Source organism: Nomascus leucogenys, chromosome 16 (assembly GCF_006542625.1).
Source record: "Nomascus leucogenys isolate Asia chromosome 16, Asia_NLE_v1, whole genome shotgun sequence".
In the NCBI taxonomy this organism is placed as follows: Eukaryota; Metazoa; Chordata; class Mammalia; order Primates; family Hylobatidae; genus Nomascus; species Nomascus leucogenys.
Window position 1 is genome coordinate 27,333,001 of NC_044396.1, and position 10,398 is coordinate 27,343,398.

At 43.0% G+C, this 10,398-nt stretch overlaps 1 pseudogene; it reads right to left on the reverse strand.

Annotated features, from left to right (window-relative positions):
* Positions 1-202: 202 nt before the first annotated feature.
* LOC100602641 lies at positions 203-815 on the reverse strand (annotated as a pseudogene).
* Positions 816-10,398: the final 9,583 nt, after the last annotated feature.

The following is a 10,398-nucleotide window of genomic DNA, read 5'->3' on the forward strand; positions in this document are numbered from 1 at the left end:
CTTTGAAATTTTTCCTGGCCTGCTTTTTAAACCTAAGTCAAACTCTGATGCTATCATAAAAGCCTGGGATGCAAGTTTCAACTTGGCTCCATCTTCAGTCTAGCTACTCTTTTTTTTTTTTTTTTTTTTTTTTTTTTTGTTTTTGTGGGGCCATCCCAAAAGGCAGAAGGCAGACAGGTTTATTGGGCAGCAACCGGGAAAATCAGCAGTTGGACTTGGCCACACGCTCAAGCTCGTCCTTCTTCTTGATGGCATAGGAGTTGGAGGAGCCCTTGGCAGCATTGATGAGCTCATCTGCCAGGCACTCAGCAATGGTCTTGATGTTCTGGAAGGCAGCCTCAAGAGCGCCTGTGCACTGCGGCCAGATGGCCTGATTCACACGGCGTAATGGGAACACGTCCACAGCCTGTCGTCTCATGATCCTGGCTCGCCCAATGCGTGTGGAGTCCTCTCGGGGACCACTGTTGACGATGGCGTTCACCAGGACCTGCAGAAGGTTGTCGCCTGTGAGCAACTGGATGATCTCGAAGGCGTGCTTGACGATGCGCACGATCATGAGCTTCTTGCGGTTGTTGCGGCCCTGCATCATCATGGAGTAAGTGAGGCACTCCACGATGGGGCACTGAGCTTTGCGGAAGCATTTGGCGGCATACCGCTCTGCACTATGGGGCAGGTACTTGGCATACTTCTCCTTCACTGCAGTGTAATCCTGCAGGGAAGTGTCAGATCTGCACATCATCGGAGCTCCACTTTCTAAAGAGCTTGATGCCAGGGTTCTCTGCCACCACTGGTGCTGCTGTCTCCCACTCGGTCATCCTGAGGGCACAGCCTGAGCATCTCCGTGGCTCCGCATGCACCACATGCCGCCCTGGCACAGACAGGAAGAGCCAGTCTAGCTATTAATACTTTCAACCATAGTAGTGGTTCAGAACCACCTAAGGAACTTTTGGGAAAATTCAGGTACGTGGGTCTTCCCCAAATTTCGTGAGATATGACCCATGAGCAGATTAATGCTGTGGAGAAAGTGGGAGAATAGTGATGTGAAGTACAGGATGAGACTGGCCAGTTGGAGAGAGGCCAGTTCATTCATGACCCCTGGGCAGGTGCAGATATTGATCTTCCGTCTGAGAGCAAGGCGAAGCCACTGGAGTCTGAGAGGGAGAGGAAAGACCACTCAGATCTGTGCTCGCTTTTAAATCAACCTGGCCACTGTGTGGGGACTCGATTGGAGGGGACAAAAGTGGATGGGGTAACCCAGCTGGAAAGATTTTGTAATAATCCAGGCAGTTTGGCCTAGGAAAGCGGTGGTAGAGTAAAAGAGGAGTGGACAGATTGGAGGGGCATTCAGGAAGTGAAACCAGTGGAGAGATGTTGGTCATTGATTGGATAAAGATGGGAAGGGAAAAGGAGGTATCAAAAATAATTCTTAGGATTCTGACAAAGGCAGGAATTTAAACATCTGACTAGCCCTTCTTGGGTGATTCTTGGCGCTAGCTGAACTTGCCCTGGGACTTGGATGATGGCCATTCCTGGCAGTGTGTCATGAATCAGTGGTTTACCAGCATGATGTGTCCCAAAGGGGTGGCTGCTCACATCACCACAGCCTGAATCCCCAAGAATAATACAGTCATGGAACACTTGATGCCTCTTATTAGTTAGCAAACACAGTTTACAATTTTTAGGAAGGCATCTTATTTAGAAGCTCAATTACCAAATGATATTTGGAGAAGTTTTACAGAAATAAAATTGACAAGGGCAACTATTTATTTATAGAAATATTTTGCCAATGCTTAAAAAAATAAAAGCTACTGGCCGGGCGCAGTGGCTCACGCCTGTAATCCCAGCACTTTGGGAGGCCCAGGCGGGCAGATCACCTGAGGTCGGGAGTTTAAAACCAGCCTGACCAACATGGTGAAACCCCATCTCTACTAAAAATACAAAAAATTAGCCAGGCGTGGTGGTGCATGCCTATAATCCCAGCTACTTGGGAGGCTGAGGCAAGAGAATCACTTGAACCTGGGAGGTGGAGGTTGCAGTGAGCTGAGATTGCGCCACTGTACTCCAGCCTGGGCAACAAGAGCGAAAATCCACCTCAAAAAAAAAAAAGAAAAGGAAAGGAAAGAAAAAAAAGAAAATGGTTCTATCTTTACAAAATAAGTAGTGTCATTTTTTTCTTTTTTTTTTTTTGAAACTCTGAATATAAATGTGGCTTTTAATGTGTAAATCTACACTCAATGATCAGTTGATCCTACATAGACTGGTACAGGATCTTCACTCTCTCATTTACATGACTGATAAAAAATTCTGAGAAAAGTCAAGCAGTTCAGCTGGTGATCTCTCAGTAGCAATCAAGTGACAGGTCCAAATTCCACAGGCTCTCCTCTGAACCACCACGTTGGTCTCAGCAGGTGTTGGATAAATGTACATATGCCCTCTCTTCCAAGCCAACACTCCTGAAAAGAATGTTCCTTTTCAGGGGAGGCCATTGGAAAGAACTTGACAAAGGATTTGAGTCTTCCATCTATCCTCCCCTTCTTCTTGAAATGGCCTTACCAGTACACTGCTGCTAATGAGGTGGTTTATCTGGTTTTATTGCCCTTAATTTTATTACCTGCCCAATATAGTCTTGGCTGGAGCTCCCCTGCTTAGAGGCATGGTAAAGCTTTATGTCTAGGAAAGCCCCACCCAAGGAGTGTTTTTGCTTTCTTGGGTGTAGGCTCTAGGCCAGGCCTGCAGGCTGAGGTGCTGGCCCTGCTAACAGCCTAATTTAGAAGCTCTAAACCATTCTATAATATTTTCTGGCCCAGGTGGAGGTAGACACAACCCAAAGAACCAAGATTAAACGAATAACCAAAGGAAAGAGGCAAAGATCAAAGATCTGTTTCTCCATCTCCCAAGGTCATGAGAATCTCCACCCCAGGTTTTACTTGCCTTAGCGTCCAACCACTGGGAAGCCTGTGTGTGGGGAGAGACGTCAGTCATCTGGACCCTTAGCTGAGAGTTGAGCTCTAGCTAGAGCCCCTCACAAAAGTGAAGTCAAGCAATCAGGCTGAGAGTGGTGAGGTGGGAGGAGACACAAGCAGGTGGGAAATGGAGGAAGTGGGGTTTAGTTTTCAGTGAGGAAGGGCAGAGCGTTCCTTTGTCCTTCATCTGGCACTGGGCCCAATCTTGCTATTTCACTTCTCTAAGGAAATCTCTCTCTTTGCCCCTCGCCTCTCCCCTGCAACCCTAGATCACTGCATTTCTAGGGAGCAGGTTTGTCCCTTTCGACCCCAAGCACTTTCTCACTGCCCACATCCACCAATCATGATGTCAGATGCAGCTGTCACTACCAGTTCAAAAGCCTGATGTTCCCGCACCCACTGCCTTCTAGAACACTCTTCCTGATAACTTCTGTGTAAATGCCTGTAATAAAACACTTCCAGTGCTATTCGTTATGTGTCGGCTTGACTTGTGCAGCTCTTTCTCAACTACTCTTGGAAGATGTGCTTTCTCTTCCTTCTTTGCTCCCCCACCCTCATTTTCTGCTGCTGGTTTGACCACAGCTGGCTGCAGGCCAAGAAAATGTGGGTGGGCAGGTGCCAGGCCCTGGCTGCTGGAAGCCGCGGGAAGCCAGGGTGCGGAGTGCGGGGGCTGCAAGGGAAGGAGGGTGTAGCCCATAAACTTTCTCCAAAAGTTTTGAGAGTATTTTGGTGGTGGTGGTGGTGGTGGTGTTTATTTGTGTGTTGAGAAAATGTAAAAATACTCATTCTGAGTAAGAGCAAGATATGTTCCTCTTGGACTGCTCTCCAATATATGTTATTAAGTGAAAATGCTCTGTGATAAGGATTGGCAGTGTGTAATTCTTTGTGCTGTTTGTTTCCTTTTTTCTTTTTTTTTTAAGTTCAGGGATACATGTGCAGAACGTGCAAGTTTGTTACATTGGTATACATGTGCCATGGTGGTTTGCTGCGCCTATCTACTCATCATCCAGGTTTTAAGCCCCGCATGCATTAGGTATTTGTCCTAATGCTCTCCCTCCCCTTTCCCCCAAACCTGCGACAGGCCCTGGTATGTGATGTTCCCCTCCTTGTGTCCATGTGTTCTCATTGTTCAACTCCCACTTATGAGTGAGAACATGCAGTGTTTGGCTTTCTGGTCCTGTGTTTGCTGAGAATTATGGTTTCCAGCTTCATCCATGTCCCTGCAAAGGACATGAAAGTGCTGTTTGTTTTCTAAGTATATGCATATATATACATACTTCTATATGCATAAGACTTTTCTAGGAGGAGAAACAGAATTGTTTACAATGATTGCCCCTGAAGAATGAGTTGGGTGTGTGCTGTGGGTGGGGGAATTTGTACTTTTTATTGTATGTGCTTCTGCATTATTTTTTACTCTATCACATGTAGTGCCTTTATAATAAACAAGTCTAAAGATTTTAAAAAGAAATATTAATTCTCTGTCTTTCAGTGATTTACTCAGAATCATTAATAAGGTACTAAGTGAGGGGTGAGGCTGAATAATACAGTATAATTCCATCTTACCTGGTAGGTTAAACAATTTATAATAATACCATTCTGAATATTTATTATGCAAAATAGTAATTGCCCTTGCTTTGTGTACTTTATTTAATACTTATCAAAATCAAATAAGGTAGCTACTTTACAATCTTCATCTTACAAATCAGAAAACAGGCTTAGAGGAAGTCACATACCATTCACAAGGTCACACAGCTAGTTAGTGAGAGGTTTGGGAACTGAGCGCTTCATAAGGGCAGAGAACACATTTACCTCCTCTACCACTAAATCTCCAAGTCTTAGCAAAACCTCTGATACTTGGCAAGGGACACAGACATATTTGTTGAATAAATGAATAATAAGCATATTATTAAACATATGCATATGCCCCCAACTACTATATTAAATTCAAAAACTATTCTTGGGCTGGTGCAGTGGCACACACCTGTAGTCCTGCTACTCAGGAGGCTGAGGCAGGAGAATCACTTGAGTCCAGGGGTTCAAGGCTGCATTGAGTTATCATTGCATCAGTGTACTCCAGCCTGGGTGATGAACGATACCCCATCTCTAAAAAAAAAAAATTAGGCCAGATGCGGTGGCTCATGCCTATAATCCCAGCACTTTGGGAGGCTGTGGCGGGTGGATCACTTGAGGTCAGGAGTTTGAGACAAGCCTCGCCAACGCAATGAAACCCCGTCTCTACTAAAAATACAGAAATTAGCCAGGTGTGGTGGCAGGTGCCTGTAATCCCAGCTACTCAGGGAGCCGAGACAGGAGAATCGCTTGAACCCGGGAGGCGGAGGTTGCAGTGAGCCGAGATCGTGCCATCACACTCCAGCCTGGGGGACAAGAGTGAGACTTCGTCTCAAAAAAAAAAAAAGAAAAGAAAAAGAAGTAAAAGTTTAAAAAATTGAAAAAAGAAAAAGAAAATAATAAGCTATACTTAGGGCAGCCAAAAAGCACTTTGTCAGCAAGAGGTCCTGAATCACAGTGGCAGGAAAAGAGACCCAAAACCCAAGGTAAGCCTCACCTGTTGGTTTCTGCTCTAAAACTTCAGCTTCATACTCCCCACTCACCTACAGGAGTGATTTTGTTCTACCAACTGACTTACTACCCTAGCACTTAATTTATTCATCAGATATACGGTGAGCATCTCCTAGGTACCTGGCATTGAGGGTACTGCAGTGGTAAACATAGACAAGTTTACATTTTTTTACATTTTCCTCTAGTTTTTGTCCAAATGGGGAAGACAATAAATAAATAAATAAATACATAAATACATAAGAAAATTATCAGTTTGTATTAGTACTTTAAAAAAAACTATTTAGGCTGGGCACGGTGGCTCACACCTGTAATCCCAGCACTTTGGGAGGCCAAGGTGGGCAGATAACCTGTGGTCAGGAGTTCAAGACCAGCCTAGCCAACATGGTGAAACGCCATCTCTACTAAAAAAATACAAAAAAATTAGGCGTGGTGGCGGGTCCCTGTAATCCCAGCTACTCAGGAGGCTGAGGCAGGAGAATTGCTTGAACCCGAGAGGCGGAGGTTGCAGTGAGCTGAGAATGCACCATTGCACTACAGCCTGGGCAACAAGAGTGAAGCTCCATCTCAAAAAAAAAAAAACTATTTAAAATAGATGTCTTGTAGGGCATTGGTAGGGGGTTGTAGCAAGCCCCAGATGCTGATGCTGGTATTAGTACTTTAAAACAAAACAAAACAAACAAACAAAAAAATGACGCCATGAATACCAATTATTTTTATGAAAAAAAGTAATTTTTTTGGAGGCATAGTCTCACTCTCTTTCCCAGGCTGGAGTGCAGTGGCATGATCTCAGCTTACTGCAACCTCCACCTCCCAGGTTCAAGTGATTCTCTTGTCTCAGCCTCCCAAGTAGCTGGGATTACAGGCACCCACCACCACACTTGGCCAATTTTTTGTATTTTTAGTAGAGATGGGGTTTCACCATGTTGGTCAGGCTGGTCTGGAACTCCTGACCTCAGGTGATCCACCAATCTCGGCCTCCCAAAGTACTGGGATTATAGGCATTACCCACCACTTGAACCCAGGAGGCAGAGGTTGCAGTGAGCCAAGATCACACCATTGCACTCCAGAATGGGCAACAAGAGTGAAACTCCATCTCAAAAAAAAAAAAAAAATCCTTTTAAATAAGTTATTGAATGCAAACAGATTGATTCAGACCCTTACCTCACACCATAATCAAAAAGTTAACTCAAAATGAATCAGACACCTAAATGTAAGAGCTAAAAATATACAACTTTTAGAAGAAAATATAGGAGAAAAATCTTTGTGAACTTGTGTTGGGCAGAAATTTTTTTTTTCTTTTTGAGACGGAGTCTTGCTCTGTGCCCCAGGCTGGAGTGCAGTGGCGCGATCTCAGCTCACTGCAAGCTCCGCCTCCCGGGTTCATGCCATTCTCCTGCCTCAGCCTCCCAAGTAGCTGGGACTACAGGCGCCCGCCAACACACCCGGCTAATTTTTTGTATTTTTAGTAGAGACGGGGTTTCACTGTGTTAGCCAGGATGGTCTCAATCTCCTGACTTCGTGATCCGCCCGCCTCGGCCTCCCAAAGTGCTGGGATTACAGGCTTGAGCCACCGCGCCCAGCCTTGGGCAGAAATTTTTGAGATACAACACCAAAAGCATAACCCTTAAAGAAAAAAACTGATACATTGGACTTCATCAAAATTTCAAACTTGTACTATAAAAGACATCATTAAGAAAGGGAAAAGAGGCCAAGTACAGTGGCTTACACCTGTAATCCCAGCACGTTGGGAGGCTAAGGCAGAAGGATCAGTTGAGCTCAGGAGTTTGAAACCAGCCTGGACAACATAGTGAGACCCTGTCTCTACAAAAAAATTAAAACAATAAAGATAAAATCTTTAAAAGGTAAAAAGACAAGCCGTAGGCTGTGAGAAAATATTTTCAAATCATATATCTGATTAAGAACGTGTATCCATAGTATACATAGAACTCTTACAGTTCAATAAGACAAACATCCAATTAAAACTGGCAAAATCCTTCTCGTCTCCCACTGTTTCATTTGACTAGCCTAAAAAAACAGGCAAAAGATTTGAATATACATTTTGCTGAATTACATAAATGGCTAATAAGCACATTGAAAAGATGCTTAACATTATTAATCTTTAGGGAAATTCACATTAAAACCATGTAAGATACTATTCACACCCACTAGAATGGCTATAATTTCAGTCATGCAGTAACATAAATTGACAAGAATATGGAGAAAGACACATACATTGTTGTGCCTTCATATATTATAAGTGGTAAGATAAAATGATGCAGCCACTTTGGAAAACATGGCAGTTTCTTAAAATGTTAAACATAAGTTTACTGTATTATCTAGCAATTCCATTCCCAGGTATCTAATGAAGGAAAATGGAAACATATGATCACACAAAGACTTGAATAAACACAAATGTTCACAGCGGCATTATTCATAAGAACTAAAAAAGTAGGAACAATCCAACTGTCCATCAGCTGATAAACAAAAAGCATATATCCACACATTGAAATACTGTTTCACAATAAAAGAATGAAATAGTGATACTTGCAACAATATGAGTTAACCTCAAAACCATTTATAATTGAAAGAAGCCAGTCACAAAAGACCACATAATGATGTGGGTTCATTTATATGAAGTGCCCAGAATAGTCAAAATTATGGAGACAGAAAGGAAGTCAGTGGTTTCCTGGGGTTTGAAGTAGGAATGAGGATTAACTGCAAATAATGAAGAGAGATCTTCTTGGGGTGAAGGCAAAGTTCTAAAACTGGATTATGGACACAGAAGGAAGACCAGTGAAGACACAGGGAGAAGACAGCCAGCTACAAGCCAAGGAGAGAGGCCTCGGAAGAAACCAACCCTCCTGACACCTTGATCTCAGACTTTCTGGCCTCTAGAATGTGAAGAAATAAATTTCGGTTGTTTAAGCCAAAAATTTAAAATAAAATTTAAAACTGGATTACGGTGATGGTTGTACAACTGGGTAAATTATTGAATTGTGTATTTAAAACTGGTGAAAGTTACAGTATGTTACTGTACCTCACTAAAGTCATTAAGAAAAAAGGAGGCCGGGCGCAACGGCTCATGCTTGTAATCCCAGCACTTTGGGAGGCTGAGGTGGGAGTATAGCTTGAGCCTAGGAGTTCAAAACCAGCCTGGGCAGCATGGTGAAACCCTGTTTCTACAAAAGTTAGCCAGGTGTGGTGGCTAGCACCAGTAGTCCCAGCTACTTGGGAGGCTGAGGAGGGAGGATCACTTGAGCCCAGGGAGTTGAAGCTGTAGTGAGCTGTGTTTGCACCACTGCACTCCAGCCTAGGTGACAGAGTGAGACCCTGTCTCAAAAAAAGAAAAGAAACGAAAGAAAAAGGAAAAGAAAAGAAAAAGAAAAAGAAAAGATATTTGGGGGCTTTTGGCTAGATGTCGGATCTGCTTTTCTATCATCCTCCCCAATGTATTTGGGTCAGCTTCCCCCCTGGTTTGAATTTCTCCATCCCTGCCTGCCTCATCCTTCCACACATAGACCAGCCTTCTCCCCATGATTTACTTTGTCCTTCGTTTTTCAGGCCCACCACCTTTTCTAGTCTGCCTTCTGGACTCTTCATTTCTTCCTGGACCTTCTTCCTAAGAGCAGAAATACAGACAAAGATTCTCATCAGTTCCCTTTGGAGTCCTGTGTAGCTGCCCAGGCCAGTGGAAGGTGTTGGAATGTGACTTCAGCACATTCCAGTCAACCCGAACCCTGTTAGGGAAGAATGAGCCGTTGCTCAATTAGGGGGAGTGTTTTACGGCCTGTTATTGTTACTCTTACATTGTCAGACTTTTGGAGGAAACAGAGGATTAATTATTTACAAAGCTGTGATGAAACTTCCACTAAAATGCTTTCACACCTAGAGGGGAAAGACCTATATATAAGCCAAATGTTTCAAGGAATTTTTAAAAAATCATCTTCTACTTTAATCGTCATTTCTCTCAAACATTCTAAAATTGGAGGGAAGAAAAGCTGTGTGAGAGGAAATCATTGGAACTTTTTAAAGAGTACTTAAATAGTACTTAATTATTTTTATCATTTTTTCTAGCTACAAATAGAAACATAAATGAAGAATACATTTATTTTAAAGTCTGATTTTTTTTTAACAGCCTATGGACGGACTTCCATGAACAATCACAAATTTCCTTCAGTTTCAGAGCACCTGCATGAAGAGAACATTCCAATAAGAGAGATTATAAGTTTTGGTGGCAATTACTTGGAACCCTGAGTCATTAGGCGCTATTAATTGTCTGAAATATAACCAGAAGAAAAATAAACATCAGAGAGGAAATCTAGCATGACTACAATTAACTTCAATTACGACCCTTCTAATCTATAGGAAAATCTCAGTCAGTGTTTCAAAATTGATTTCATTAACTTTAAAGTAACTTTTTAGTAATCTTTTAAGTAATTTTTAGTTTAACCAGCTAGCAATCTTTGTTCTTTATTTAACTGGATGTGAGTCCAAAACTCCTTTTACCGGTGTTTTCAGACACCCTTTTTTTTTTTTTTTTTTTAAAGTCAATGGTGTTTATGCGGTTAACCTTTAATGGGAAGCCACTCACGCAGAACACCTGCACAGGAGCCAGCGACTCCAACCATCGCTCCCAGGCAGAGGGCTGTGAAATCAGAGCCCACCACCAGGACCTCGGGTCTCATCTCAAAAACTTCTGAGTTTTCATCTGCCTGATGAACCTCTTCATCTCCTCGGATCACCTTGAACTCCACACATCCATACCCCAGGTCCTCAGTTCTTCCTGCCCAAGGTGAACACACACAACCCTTTGTTTTGGATTCTTTCTAAATTTGAGACAATGGTAGTGATCACA